Consider the following 15,088-nt stretch of genomic DNA (forward strand, 5'->3'; position numbering starts at 1 on the left):
AAGAGAAAAATTTGGCAAAAATTAGCCAGTTTTGACAGATGGCTCCTCACATTAAAGAGATTACTCGGACCATGGCCTGAAATGCTTCTTCCGAAAAAAGCGAAAATCTTCCTGACAAACTTTTTAGAGAAGACCGGACTGGATAAGCGCCTATTATAAAATGCATATTCTGACAGTAGAAAAGGAAGGAGTGCGTGTAAACAGTATATGACTTTCTGAACTGCTCTAAGAAAACTGTGTATTGGCATGATATTTGAACTGGCTTGAGCGAGGTGTTATGCTTTCATTTTTCAGATTGTTCATTTTTGGGTACAATTCAGTAGTATTCTTTTTTTTACGCTGCAAAACTTCTTAATACGGAGTAGCCGAGGCAGTAGGAACCTCAACCTCTCCACTGCAAAACAGAACAGAGCAGAACAGCATTTGCTGCGAACTAGTTTCTATTCCCAGTTGAGTTCATGTGAAGCTCAGTGTCCTGCATGTGTAAACATACTACACAGTGCTGTGTAAATGCATATTTTAGTTGGTACAATGCTGAATGGTCCTCGCCTTTTGCACAATCTCAAGTTTCTGCATTGTTCTCGGACCGTAACCGTCAGATAACCCCCTTGGTGTCACGGTTACGGTTCTCGGCTACTGACTCGAAGGTTACGGGTTCGGTCCCGGTCGCAGCAGTCGCACTTCAAAGGAGGCGAAATGCTATAGAGACCCGCGAACTATGTGATGTCAATGCACGATAAAAAAGAAAGCCAGATGGTCAAAATGTTCGGAGTCCTCTCCTATAGTCTTTCTCACCACATTGTGGTTCTGAAGCGTAAAACTTCTGATATTAGGCTACTAGAACAATGCTGAACGGCCATCGCTTTTCGCAACGCCTTAGGTATCCAACATCACTCAAATGAAACACTAGGTTGACTGAAATCATTTCGCATCGTTCTGTCACCACGCCATGCACCATAAACCCAACACGTGTGCAGAGCGCCTTCATTATGTAGCAAGAAGACCGGCACCCGCACTTCCATACCAAGCAAACTTCACACGCCGGCATACAGATATCCGTTAAGCCGGCTTATCTATTAGGGGCCCATTACCAACCTAGGAAGTAACTTCGTATGTTCTCATTTGGCAGGCGCATTTAAACGCTGACAACATTGAGCAATGGTTTTGAAATTCAAACTACTCTTTTCGTTTAGTCATGCAGGTTCTGCCCCCGTATATCTGTAAAGCATACAATGAGGGGATATTTGAATGCTATCTAAAAGGTAGCCTGCCAATAATACCTCGGTATAGAAAGCAAGTGCTGCCCAGGTGGCGCGCCTATACCCTTTCTCGATGCGCACCTGAAATTCACGCACCGCCGCGGTGGTCTAGTGGCTAAGGTGCTCGGCTGCTGACCCGCAGGTCGCGGGATCGAATCCCGGCTGCGGCGGCTGCATTTCCGATGGAGGCGGAAATGTTGTAGGCCCGTGTGCTCAGATTTGGGTGCAGGTTATAGAACCCCAGGGGGTCCAAATTTCCGGGGTCCTCCACTACGGCGTCTCTCATAATCCAATGGTGGTTTTGGGACGTTAAACCTCACACATCATCATAATCATCACCTGAAATTCACACGATGCGCCACCCTGGTGAGCTGGCTGAGAACTAGATAGTAGGACAACAGGCCGCCGCGAGGTGTTATTACGGGCACGTTTTACCGTGCTCTCGTACACGTCGCGCGTGCTGAAACGCATGGTGAAGGCCATGCAACACTAACCCCTGCTTTGCCCGATGTGCTTCGTGTTGTGCGTACTTTGGAACGCGCAAGATCAGCGAAGAACTGGAGACTTCACTGAAAACTGCGACACAGCAGGCGATGAGCGACGCCAGCGATTATTCTTCACTGCAGTTTCAGCATCGTGGTGTGCGTGGTCGGATACCTTCGCGAGACTGTGTTGTCGAAAGGACAGACGCTGTCCGATGTGAAGTATACGTCTAAAGAAACAGTGTGACCGTTCGATGTAGCGCCAAGCATTGTACGGCGTAAACTTACAGTTAAGTGTGTTTTTCCGTAATTCTCAAGGAGAAAAGAAGAAAAAAGTGAGCCCCGTAACTGTCCGCATCAGAGTGCGACACCTCAACAGTAGCTCACGAGGGATGGGGGTAGGGAGGTATGAGGGATCGGATTAAAAGGTAAAGAGAGAGAAAGAGAAAGGAGAGAGCGGGGCGCAGAGACATCGAACGACAGAAAACGACAGAAGTATATATATAAAGAGGAGATAGGAAATATGGACGCAGTCGCAGTAGTCCGATGACGGGGCACCACTCGGCGAGAGCTCTTGTCGGCATCAGGAGATGGCGTAGGGCGAGCCCCGTTGGCCAGAGCTGCGCTGTCGTGAGAGATCGCGGGGGCACAACCGGTTGTCACGAAATCCAGAGAGCGAGACTAAGTGTGTTCAAATAGCACCTGTGAAGTTCTACGTAGTGTGTGCTGTAGTTACGCACCCGTTTCGAAGTAAAATAGGTGGTTTCTCAGGCAGCACTGAGGTAGTATTCGACCCAGTGACAGCTGCTTTGAGCGAGAACATTACATTTGCGTAGCTGGTAATCGCAGCGTTTGCACTATACATTACAAAAGATGCTTCGATCGCTACGCGCTTTCATTTGCGGTGTGTTCAACGGCTAGCGGGAACTCACAAAGTGCTCGTATTACAGTCTTTCAAATAAGTTTTTTGAAGCTGGTGGTTAATCGTGAAATGAATGTCCAAGGCAACTTTAACACGAAAGGTCATTGTAAAGTGGAAATTAGTGGTGTTAACTGAAATGCAAACACGTCGACTCACCGTCGTCTGTAGACCGTTCGCAAGCGTGCGGTCGGCCGTCTTCTAAGCCTGATATTTCAAAAAAAAAAGAATGCCTTTGAACAACGTTGTGGTAATTTAATTTGTGGTGGTTCCGTGGTTAAGATGCGATGTGTGGTAAGTATTGCGAAATGCGGAGATTATTACTTTTATATCAGTCATCGTATTGTAAATGGTTTGGAACTTTCACGTGACAATCGGATATAATACCGTATTTACTTGAATGTGTTGCGAGTTTTTGTTCTTTCAGATTTTTGTTACCAAAGTCGACGCTTGTATATCGAGTTGAAATTTTTTTTCTTCCTAGCCACAATGAAATGTCACCACTCGCGCTACAATCGTGTTCTTTTTACAATAAATGGCGTGTGTAGTATACGGCAAGATGCTTACGCAACCCAAGTTTTCATGTGCTTTCTTGAATGTTTTCAAAGCAACTTTTAATTAAAAGACGTGTGATATTTTCCAGAGCATGAACCCCTGTGCCTTGGTGGAAATCGACGCCGGAAGGAGTCAACTATGCATGCTCTGGATTATTCTTTTTTCTCTTAATAAAGTTTTTCGTGGTTGTGGAATTTGTGAATACAACAATAACGCTGGTCTCAAAACCTTTTTTTTTTCCTCACCCGATAATCGCACATGGTGGCATGGCTCACGTTAGTATTGGTTCTTACGCTCGAATGTTTCCGGCCGCGCTTGACAGAGTGGCGCTGCATGTCCACGGGAACTCCTGCGATGGTTTCCCATAGCGCTATGTCCCTCATCGTTAGAATGAAGCTAACTGACAGTGAAGCTTTTTAATGGAAGCAAGAAGGCATCAACGAAACGAACACGAGAAGGGAGATGGACGAGCTGTAAATTTTTACCAACGATTCTTTTTAAGCGTTTGTCCATGTTACTTCTCGCGTTTATTTCGTTAACGCCTTATTCCTTCCAATAAACATGCACCAAAAATCCCAACAAAAACTTCGACATTAAAGCTAATTATCAAACTAATTGAAGAGGGATGAGTGTTGTCAAAAGATTACCTTGCCATCCGTGAAATGAACTGACATGCTGCGAATTAATCATTCAGTGTTCCCTACGACGGTGCTCGCGCACTCGTTTGGCATGAAATTGAAAGGTTCTAGGCAAGCTGTTTTTTCATTTTCATTAATTTATTTGAATTACCCGATAAAATTACTACACAAGGGTTAAAACATTTCAAGTAATGTCTCTTGCTACTTTCTTGGCGTCTCAGTCCCTTCGATGCATGGGGATGCAGTCAAACGAAGATACGAGCCCATCGAAATATTATCCTTCTGAATATTAGAACCAAAAAACTGATGATGTGCGCTCTAGAAAGAATATTAAAGTAAAATAAATATTTTTTCTGAACACCACATGCAAACGACAGAAAAAGAAAGGTAAGTGCTGTGAAAAAGTCAAATAAAATACGCAAACGCATTTAAAGCCAACAAAAATACGTGTACCGAATTAACTGCTTACGAGAATTTATTAATGTAGATAAAGCGCTAAGTTAATCAACCAACATCCTTTTGTATATAATTAAAAAGCATGTCTCCGATTCAGTAAAACCACAGGGAACTCTGTGCTCGAGCGGCAGAATGAAAATACCTAGCGCGAAAGGGATGGTCTCTAGACGTTTCTACATTGACTTTTTCTTTTTACAAAGCATTAAAATCACAAATTTTGTACTCTTTCAGTGCGTTCATAAAGGTAGCGGAACTTTCGCAATTTCACAAATACCGCAATTGTTCGCGTAAAAGTTTCAGCGCTGAAAACAAAACAAACGCGGCGGGCGAACTCAGAACGACCAAAGATGAGCAAAAACAAACTTCACCAGTTTCATCCTTCTTGTAAATCTAATTAATTTCAAACTGTGTCCCCTCGACAAATCAATGCTGTTGTACAAGGTTACACTGGTAGGACGATGCACTTTATTTGAACAAATTCAATCCACACTAATCTTGATTCTGTCTAACTGGTTTTTACTAGTTGAATGTTTTTCTACCTAAAATTTATTTGAGTCAAAGCAACCTGAAAATAAGGTACAAATACTACATTTCAGGTTTCGTTAGACAGACTTTTCACCTCTCAAAGCCAGCTACACTTTCTGTTCACAGCTTAGGCCCATATATTCTGCTGAAATAAACGACAGGAGATTACAGAATAAATGCTCTGATAAATTTATGAGATATTATACGGAGCTCGGAAATACTGAGTTCCAAATTGAAATAAAGTAAATAAATGAATAGGCCAATATATGAAATAATTATTATCTATTTCTTATTAATAATCATGCAGCCTGCCTTTATAGGTGCGGACAATGCCCCTGTACAAATCTCTACAACGTTCACGTTCTTCGACGACCGACGCTATTGTTCAAGCTTTCGCGTCCACCAGTGACACTGAGGGTTGCATGATTCAACCAGTGCCACGCATGCGCGTAAATTAACACGGGTTCCTACTTATGCTCTAAGGTGCCGGCACGACGCTAAAACACCAGTAAAGCAGTAAAGCTTGCTTCAGGCTAGGTCAGGAACAGCTGAAAGAGTATTCTTAAAGAAAAAAAAAATTCCCCGCACTGCAGCAAGAAGTGAACCAGAGTGAGTACCAGTAGAAAGGTTCAAGTTCATCGATCAACACAGTTCACGGGCTAGTGTCGTATAAGTCGCCGAAGTTTAGCGGCACGAAATGGTCGTTGGCTCTTCACTATACACTCTTCTCTAAAATACAGCTGAATATAGAATGCGGTGCGTCGAACTGCGGTGACAACAAAATCAGACAAAATGTCCCGGCGAAGTATTCTTTCTAGTAGAGTCCTTGGTACGACACAGTTATGCCTGCTCGCTTTCCTCGTGGACCCGCACGTGACAGGAAGGGGACACAGGAAAGAGTTGAACACAGTCGCAACACAATTGCCAGGGGAAGTTAAGCAAGTTCGTTTAGCGCACGTCGAGGTGACAGTATAGCAGATGGAGCGCGAGGACGGCAGATTCAGCCAAAAGTGGCCGGCGTATGGCTCAGTCAAAAGGTGGACTGAGAAACTGACGCGCTCGGGCCGGGTATTCGAGCCGAGAGCGAGAGGCACGCACGCACTCGGGCTTCAAGAGTGAGGCGCTGCGATCGTTTCCCTTCTCCGTTCCCGACGCGGCTCAATGCGGCGCGCTCACCTCAAGCGAGCGTCCAGCCGTCGTAAGGAGCCTGTTCATTCATCTCTTCGGGCTCGCGTCTTCCCGAAAAAAAGCGAGAAAACTCGAGAAAAGAGAGATGGGGCTGTGCGGCCATGGTGTGGTCAAAGTTGAGAAAAGTGATGCCGTAGCCGACAAAAACAAACTGATTCGGGGCCGAAACTTTTTTTTTTTTTGGCATGTCTGTTTCGAAGCACAGGGTGCAGTCCCTAGATGGTGCTGGCAAAAGAAATCCCATTCACCCCAAATCTCGGTCAGTATCAACGAGCAGCTCGGATCGCAACTCGCAACCATTTGCTTTGCTTTAGTAACCGTATCTATTTTCAACAGCGAAGGGCAAATTTCCTCTCTCTTTCTTTTGTTATAACCAGTTCGCTCTGTTATGATTTCGCATCCTCGCTTCCCTTTTGTAGGTGTGTGAAGAAACAGCGATGATCCAAGTCATCTATCTATCTATCTATCTATCTATCTATCTATCTATCTATCTATCTATCTATCTATCTATCTATCTATCTATCTATCTATCTATCTATCTATCTATCTATCTATCTATCTATCTATCTATCTATCTATCTATCTATCTATCTATCTATCTATCTATCTATCTATCTATCTATCTATCTATCTATCTATCTATCTATCTATCTATCTATCTATCTGTCTGTCTGTCTGTCTGTCTGTCTGTCTGTCTGTCTGTCTGTCTGTCTGTCTGTCTGTCTGTCTGTCTGTCTGTCTGTCTGTCTGTCTGTCTATCTATCTATCTATCTATCTATCTATCTATCTATCTATCTATCTATCTATCTATCTATCTATCTATCTATCTATCTATCTATCTATCTATCTATCTATCTATCTATCTATCTATCTATCTATCTATCTATCTATCTATCTATCTATCTATCTATCTATCTATCTATCTATCTATCTATCTATCTAGCCGCCTACGTCTTGGTGCTCTCATGATCACCCCTTCATAAAGTTTCCTAAAATTGACTAGAGGGGACTCTGGCGCTGCGATCGCTCAGCGACCATGGGAAGAATCAGTAGTACCCGGATTTACTTAGTCTTCGTGGTGCGGGCGGCGAATCGTACTTGTGGCTTTGTTTGTTGCAATGTTTCGGTTTCATTTCGAAGGAAAGAACAAACACCTTTGAACTTTGTGGCCTGATTTGAAAAGTAAGCCTAAAATAACAAGGTAGTGAAGGGCTACCACTGTGTATTTGGTGATTTTTGTTTCGTGAGAAAACAGCTCAAAGCCACACAAACACACACGGAGCCAGAAGTACGAAAATTAGACAAATCTGTGTACAAACCATCATTCCCATGCTCACTGAAGCGCTGTGTGTTGCAGCTCCCATAAACACTAGCACCAGAGTTCCCTCTAACGTATATTTCGCCAGAGTTCCCTCTAATGTATATTTAGGAAACTCTATGATCCCCTTAACGCGGGGTAAACAAAAAAAAAAGTTAGCATGGGAGGGTCAGATGGCTTGACAAATATGACTCGCTGTTCATGAAAAAAATAATGTCACAATCCCGTCGCGTACGTCATCGAACACTATCCGCCAGACAGTGGCACATACCCACGGGCTGGTATGTGCCACAGGTGACGGACACTTCATGTGTACTCGGGAACGTCGAGAACAAACACACGTACTTTTAACCCGTGAGCGTTAAGAAAAGCTGACATCAGCTGCACTAATATAAAGAAAATAAAATGTCAGGTTCCCGCAGGAATTGAACCCCAGTATACCACGTGGCAACTAAGTATTCTATCACAGAGCCACCTCAGCTCTTGCAACTGCTTTTTGAATAGACCATAATGTTCTTGAAGCACCAATTGGGGATGCAGTGGCTATCCAACTTTATAAACATACTTACACCTACGATACAGCCGTCACGTCAGGTCAAGATAAACTGCAGATGAACTTCCGCGCGTCCATCCATGTGTCCGTTCGCCCGTTCAGGCGACCATCCATCCGTCCATGCGTTTGTCCGTACGTCTGTTCGTCTGGCCATCCGTCCGTCTGTGCGTTCGTCCATCCGTCCATGTGTCCATCCATCCGCCTGTGCATCTGTATGTCTCTCTGTTCGTCCGTCTGTCCACACATCCGTCCAGCCGCCCGTTCGCTTGTCCGTCTGTCCATCCGTCCATGCGCCCACCCGTCCATCAGTCTATCTAGTGCACACTTCAACTACCCTCATCTCGTATCTCTTCATCATATATATTCATCATATAGGCGTACCGCCATCCAGTGCACATGCCAAGGACCAAATGAGAGGTAGCTACCTCCTCCTCCTCCTCCTACTACTACTACTACTACTGCTGCTATTACTACTACTACTACTACTACTACTACTACTACTACTACTACAACTACTACTACTACTACCACTATTACTACTACTAGATACATCGCGGAGGCACGACCCACGGCATAAGGAGCTTCGACTTAAAATGAAAGCGCCCCCAGCGTGTGTATATAATTTTCTTTTGCTTGTTCATCATAAAACCATATGGACGCCATCTATTTTATAACATCTGCATTGGTTTATTTCAGCAACAACTATTCCCTAGCGCTGAATCATGGAACGAGGCGGCTACGTTCTACATACACTGGGGACAACCGACCCACGCTTTAAGGAGCTTCGCCCCTAAAATCCAGTGTTCGGGGAGTAGTTATGCTGCACAACAATAATCGTCATCTGACTTGCTCGCGTTTGCTTTCTTCAAAACCCGGCGCTGGCCACTTTTATGTCGGGACGGATACGTCACATCGATAAAACGCGTGCCGTTCGCAACCGTGAAGCACGAGGAAAGCACTCGATGTCGATGACGATTATTGTTGTGTAGCGGAAACGCTCCCAAACTACTTGATTTCTTTTAGAGTGCTTTGTGCTGTAGTATAGTCTATTACACATAAAACCCGTTGCTAACACATATGTTTTCGTTTTTTTTTTGTTGTGCAGGAGTTCAGTTGCGGTTTACTTTTGCGGAACGTGTATGATGAAAACCAATTAGGTCGGCCCTGAAAAGCTTCGCCCCTAAAAGCTGGCAAACGCATGTAATAAATATATTGTTCCCAGCAGATATTGAACCCAAGCACTCTGGGGGGGGGGATAAACAACAAGAGGGAAGGCAGGGAGGTTAACCAGGCACATGCCCGGTTTGCTACCCTACGCTGGAGGAATAGGAAGGGCGCATAAAGATGAGAGAGAGAGAGAGAGGAAAGAGAAGCACTCTGAGTGGCAATCAAGTGCGTATTCTGCCACAGAGCCAGGCCAGGTCTCGGAACTGCTTTTCAAATTCAAATAGACCGTAATTTTCGTGAAACGTTGATTGTGGTTGCAGTGCTGGTTATCCAATCTTATATAGAGTACAAACGTACTTTTATTATGTGCAGAAGTTACGTCGGGTTAACGACAATTGTAGTGAAGCGCTGTCCAATGAAGCTCATTTATCTAGCATTGTCGAGGGCCGCCATCCTCGCTGGCATGAGGCCCCGCCGCGGTGGTCTAGTGGCTAAGGTACTCGGCTGCTGACCCGTAGGGCGCGGGTTCAAATCCCGGCTGCGGCGGCTGCATTTCCAATGGAGGCAGAAATGTCGTAGGCCCGTGTGCTCAGATTTGGGTGCACGTTAAAGAGCCCCAGGTGGTCGACATTTCCGGAGCCCTCCACTACGGCATCTCTCATATTCATATGGTGGTTTGGGGACTTAAACCCCACATTTGAATCAATCAATCGCTGGCATGAGGGCTACATATTAGCTTACCGCTTCTGGTGTTGCTAACACACAAGTTGCTGTTGGCATCGTCACGCTACAGTAAACATGCGCCTGTTTAACACAAGTCTGCGTAGAACATTTAAATCTTTCGCATTATTTCGCAACTTCTCGTTGAATAAAAAAATTACAACACAGTCCTCTTCCCTCCACAAGCTGCGCATAACAGTGAATGTACGTGGGATCCGCCGAATTTCCGTACTCCCGCATTCTGGGGAATGCATTTGCCCAACAACACGGCATATATGTCTTTCCTCGTCTTACTCGTGAAGCCGCTGTTTCAAACAGGGACACAATTCCTTGCACAACGCCTTTGCGAAAGACGGAAGGCGACGCCAAGAGGCCGCACCGATAGCGCACATTTCAAAACTAGGCTATCGAGTGATACAACGGGACGTCTCGGATATATCCTATGTACGACCAAAGAAGATAACTGAGAGGGCGCTGGTGTGGGTCATATTTGTTTTCTCTTTTTGGTAAAGGAGAGAGTGGGCGTGTGTGTCGTAAACCTCCATTTCGAACATAAACTCGCCGTCTGCTTGCACTAACGGCGAGCGCTTGCAATCGTCAGTAAAGTACAAAAGAGGACGTACCATGCCGCGCGCTACGCTATCCTATCGTTGCGGTACGAATTGACACATACCCTTTTTTTGACGTTGCGAGGAGGTGGGTGCAAGACGGGCATACCTTAGGGATAGCTAAAGTAGTTCTAGGGGCGCAGGAAAGAGACAGAGTTGTGAAGCGTGGTGGCTATTCTAAACGCGCATGTTCCGGCTCCAGCAGGAAGTAAAAAATATAAAAAAAAGAAAATAGAGAAAACTCCAACGGCCATAATTAATGTAACTTACTGAGAACAAAGACAATTATTGCGTAGAAGAGGCTTCATATTCGGAAGTACTTCATGTGCTTCAGGGAGCCCCTAGAGCAGCGTTCATGCTGAAATAGAAAGGGAAGTTTCGTTAGCGTACCGTAGGTGATGTGTATGCGCATGCCACCGGTGCGTGTGGCATGAGGTTTCCTTTTAAGGTTCGTGGCATGAGGCTTCCTATCACGAGGTTTTCTTTTAAAAAATACCAATGCGGCAACGGCGCCTTCTATAGAACTAGATACCCGAAGAAATTAACGGTACAGGACCTAAACTCCCACTGTGTCACCACGTAAAAGCGGAGACGTCGAGAAATATCAGGGTCAAATTGTTGTGGCCAGTATGCAAACGTCGCTGTGGTTCAAGATACTTGTGATGTGGAGACATTCTGAGGCATTCAGGGCTGAAACGCGCACGAAGTGAGATGATATCAGAGAGCTGCCCGAAGAACGAGAGAGTGACGTGTTGTGCAAGACACAGCGCTGTTAGTGTGAGCCGTGTCATGCGTGTTCCCTGTTCCGTTCTTGCACTGTTATTCCGCAATGTTCGTGAAGCAACCATAGCCTAACAAAGAACACTTGTACGCTACGACAACTCGCAAAAGAAACAAAATGTATGGTTACAAGATGAACTTGCCGAAACAAGTGAACAGAAGGAAAACGCGTGTTCTGGAGATCAACAAGAAGAACGGCCATATTCAATTTTTTTTCTAGCTCAAAGGACATCTTGCCTGGTGCTTACAGCGACGCAATTTCATTCTATTCTGCGTCGCGTTGCAGAAGAGCATATCTATCACGTAGCACTGCAGAGACAAACCAGGCATCGTACTCTGATCGTCTAGCACCCGGGTGCACAAAAAAAAAGAAAAACGGTTTCTCCTTTCAATCTAAACTGAAAAGCTCCGGTTAGGAAAGCCCTTTGTTGCGGCGGCGCATGCATTTTACGATTTCTCTCGATCCAAAAGAAAACGCCAGTCTGAAAATAATTACTGGGACAACGCGAGGTGATGCAAAGCGACTCAAGTTAAAGTTGCACTTCAGGTAGTTGCTATACACTTCACTACAGTGAAATTATGTGGAAAGAATGTATCACAAAGGTTGGGTCAAAGAAGATACTTTACTTGTGTGAATATATAGATAAAGAATACAACAAGGGCTGAAGCTTACAGAAGCGTGAAAAGTTAGAACGTGGAGGCAAAATCCTTCTCTCTCTTTCTCCTCTGATGGACATTGTGAGGGCCCGTGAATAATGGAAATATAGTTGATGGGGAGATCTTAGGGGCTAGTTGGTTCATTACTTGACTGGAAAAAATGCGCAAATATAGAAAAGACACCACGATGGAACTAACACTTCAACAGGTTGAGGTTTTCCTTATTTTCCTTATTTGCGCAACTTTTTCCAGGGAATAATAATGGGAACTTTTGAATTATATGTTATTCGGTTTAATTACACCAACAGCCAAATGGCCGCAATCAGATATTGAGGGTATTGTTTTGATAGTTATTGAGCACTTTCTAACATGATTAGAAAATACGAATCACTCACGGTAAAGTACGCAGATTGAGAAAACTGACGAGAAACTTTATTCAGTCAGCAGTAACAGACAAAAAAAAGAAACACTCGAATGTTGCATAACACTAATACAATGCTCCCTGTTTTCTGCTGGAGGAACGTACACACATTTATAAATTGCTGTAGTGTCTAGTCGTGGTATGTGTCAGTTTTCCGTACATACTGTCATACTCGGCGACACCGTTGAGTGACTGGTATGCCAATTAACTGCTAATTTGCCACTAAAGCTCTGTTTATTAAGTATTTGCACAGACAAGTCATAATAACGTTCAATAACACGACTGATGCAGTAATACTTGCAAACATTGTGAAGTGTGTGAGAAAAAAAATTTGTTATTCCATTTCAAGCGCTTAATTTTGAGCTACACAATTCAATTTGGTATTTAAAGGGACACTGAAACAGTTCTTTGAGTAACCATAGAATTAATTCACTAGAAAAGTGGGCCTTCTTTTAATTTTAACTGGTATGCTTGGCTCGGCATGAACGAGAAGCAGCTGTCCCTTAGACTCTTTACACGCTACGTTTCTCGATCAAGTATTTTATACTGTCCAAAGGTAATTATTCTTATGACGACAAATTTTGTGCCCCGGGTATTCAGAGAAACTTGCGATGAATCCTCCTGTGTATGTGTGAGTCCAAAGTGCTTCTATCTCTTCTTTCGTATTTCAGTACTCTACAGCTGCACTGCAAGGAACAAGGCTCAAAAAGATCCCTAACATCGTGTTTTGCTGTTGTACCTTCTCGTCTCGCGTGAGATCTCTCTGGAAGTGCTGGAATGTTCCCTGACTGACTCGTTCGTTTGTGCGCAGTCCGTGAGTGCCGATATGAAAGATCTTCTGAAGAAAAAGAAAATGCATTTTTTCACAAGGCAAAGGGAGTTGTAGGAATACCGCTTTAGGCTAGTCATCGCGACAGAAATACAGAAGAAAAAAGAAAGCTTGGAGTCACGCCTTTGAGGAACGCGAAAAGGAAATTCGGAAGACATTGGGAGCGTCATCGTCAGGATAGATTTCTTCCTAACGCTATCTGAAAATGGGGAGAATGCAAAAAAATGCGCAAGCGTGCAGCATGAAGAAACAAACGAGCAAAGAAAATGGCGAGGCGAAGGTGGCGTGAAGGCTGCAAAGAAATCTTCGCGAAGGCTGCGAAGAGGACCACATGCGCACATTCACCCTTGGTTTCGCTAAGATGTTTTCTTGCTAGCACGCGCCCAGTGATGTGTCGTGCAGGAAATGTTCGCTTTTTCGGGGAGAGAGATAGAATAAAATGAGGGAAAGGCAGGGAGGTTAACCAGAAACTGGAGCTTCCGTCTTGCCACACTGCACTAAGGGAAGAGAGAATGCGGTAATCGGTTTTGGCGCATGGACCACGCAAGCATGGCCTTTGAGGTTTTTCTTTGATATTTACGCGGAGACATTTATAGTTCACAAGACTTGAAGCCCAAAATGTGTTGTGTACTAACAGTACATGAATTCATAAAGCCATGCTTTTGTAGTGCGGCAGTGAAGGGGCTAGTCATAATTTCAAAAATCGCCAGTACGTGAGGCGCGTGTAATTATAGTATATGTGTGCGTGGATATGGGTAGCATATTTTCCTGCACAACTACTGTTGTGCAGAAAAATATGCTGAGAATTTTGTCAATGGTTGCAGGGGAAAATCCCCTAAATAGAGAATTTAAATAGAGAATAGAGAATGTATCTGGGAATTCTTCGACCTAGTACGGAACATCCCTGCCGCGCTTTCCAAAGCATATGTCCTGAAATATTCTGCGAGAATATAATGGAGAAATCGTGGTGCAAGTAAGTCTGAAGACTTGAAACTCAGTCTGAGCATTTCTCTTCGCTAAGCGGCAAAAAAACCTTGTGATAGATAGATAGATAGATAGATAGATAGATAGATAGATAGATAGATAGATAGATAGATAGACAGACAGACAGACAGACAGATAGATAGATAGATAGATAGATAGATAGATAGATAGATAGATAGATAGATAGATAGATAGATAGATAGATAGATAGATAGATAGATAGATAGATAGATAGATAAAACGCCTCTTTAAAGATGCAAGACCGAAAAATGTGTATGCAAGGTTTAAACGCGGAAAGGGTTACTGAAGTAAAAGCGTGGCCCAACCATGTATGTCTAGCGGCTAAGGACTACTTCTTGCTCCACGGGCTAAGGTACTTGGCTGCCGACCCGCAGGTCATGGGATTGAATCCCGGCTGCGGCGGCTGCATTTTCGACGGAGGCAAAAATGCTGTAGGCGTTTGTGCTCATATTTAGGGGCAAGTTAAAGAACGCCAGAAGTCAACATTTCCAGAGCCCTCCACTACGGCGTCTCTCATAATCATATGGTGGTTTTGGGACGTTCAATCCCACATAGTATTCGAAGTAAAAGCATGTGTCTCCCAACTTATTCACTGTTCTGAATAACTGCAGTTAGGCTTTAATGACAGTGTTGCAATTCAAGCGAAGGTAGTTTATGTTACGTCACAAGGGTCGTTGGCATTGTTGGCATTGGAAGTATGACAAAAAAGTGAGACAGTGGGAGTTCATAAGCGCAAAGAAATATGGCCCTGGAAATTGAGCCGGTTGCATGCGTAATAATGCATAGGCGCCAATCACCAGTGACTTATGCGCTCTCAATCGTAGGCTTGTTGGCAATCGGACATTTCTGGTACAGCTTTATGATGTTTTAGCCATGTTGTTAAGCTAATATGATAATAAAATTGTTGTGGCTCCACGTCGCGACACCGCAACACGATTATTTGAGACGCCGTTGTGAAGAGCTGTGGGAAATTTTCACCGCCTAAGGTTTTTTAACGTACAAGTAAAT

Source organism: Rhipicephalus microplus, chromosome 1 (genome assembly GCF_043290135.1).
Source record: "Rhipicephalus microplus isolate Deutch F79 chromosome 1, USDA_Rmic, whole genome shotgun sequence".
NCBI classification, from domain to species: domain Eukaryota; kingdom Metazoa; phylum Arthropoda; class Arachnida; order Ixodida; family Ixodidae; genus Rhipicephalus; species Rhipicephalus microplus.